The following is a 1,422-nucleotide window of genomic DNA, read 5'->3' on the forward strand; positions in this document are numbered from 1 at the left end:
AATATTTTTATATTTTGTGTTTTTTCGGTTACTTGTTATTAAGCTCATCCCACAATTCAGTATTGGTTTCTACATAATTAAATATATATATATGGTATATATGTACGTATCGATAACTTTAATTAATTAAATATTTCATTCATGCTTTCATTTTATTCCTTTTATTCAACTTTCAACACAGTTTCTATGAATTCATCTATTTATTTCGTTTTTATTTTGTACAACACTGCGTATGAGTGATAATTTTAATTTTTTGACATTTTCATAAAAATTCCATTTAATGCTTTGAAATAATGCACATAAAATAATGCACATTTTTTACAATTTAATATAAATTATTATATATATTTCTGTTATTACATTTTGTTGTTATTTTATTTAATTTACTTATATTTATTTTATTTTTATTCCGGGTAGCAACATAGCGCCATTTTATTTAATTAAGCTAACAACGTTAGCAATGTTGCCAGGAGCGAATTTATATTATTTGACAAGAAGTTAAAATAAATGTTTATTTCTTACAAAAAAAAAAAATTTTATAAATAATAAAATATAATATACTTTACTCATTCTTATTATTTTATTGTAATATTTGCATATTTGTTCGAGAATTTTCAATTTGTGTTTTCAAATTGTTTGGTCTTTGTGCTTTCTTTTAATCAAGATAAACTGAAATGACTGCAGTTGAGACTTAAAAGTTTTTGTATGTAATAAACACAAAAATTCATTTAATAAAATTTGAGTATTTAAATTAAAACATAAGAGCAGTAAAATAGATTTGCTCTTTTCTGTATAAATTGAAGTCGTTAACCCACAGGCAAATATATCTGTATCCTTACAAGCAAATAAATATGTAAATTATCATCAATGGTTTTGGTTATTCAGTTACACTGGGTGACAAATCGAAGAATTGTTGTTGAAAGAATAACCAACAGCAATTTGTGCAATGATTTCCATAAACAAAGTTAAATGTAATAGTTATGTATGAGTTTGCAAAAAATACACATATTAACATATATAAATATTTTTTATATTTATGCAATTGCATTCATACAAAATGGAAAGAGTAATACTCAAAGATATTCAATAAAAATTTAGGTCAAACTGATATCAACTGCAATTGAATTCAATTTTTATGTCCACCACCCGATAACATGTCTGTCCTTACGTATATTCTGTCTATATATGTCTGTCTGTCTGCTCACATATCTTACTCTTTATGCGCTCATATAGATTTGTTTCAATTGCTATTAGTATCCTTACGTTTATATTTTAATATTGGCTGCATTGACTGTGTATGTCTTCAATACTATGTGAGTTCACCATTGAGTGTTTCTATGTGGCACTCGATGTGCAATTGTGCTGGTATCTCCTTTCGTTTCTATATCTTTTTGGTTGTATGTATGATTGTGTATTGCTGGT

Source organism: Teleopsis dalmanni, chromosome 1 (assembly GCF_002237135.1).
Source record: "Teleopsis dalmanni isolate 2A chromosome 1, ASM223713v2, whole genome shotgun sequence".
Classification (NCBI taxonomy): Eukaryota; Metazoa; Arthropoda; class Insecta; order Diptera; family Diopsidae; genus Teleopsis; species Teleopsis dalmanni.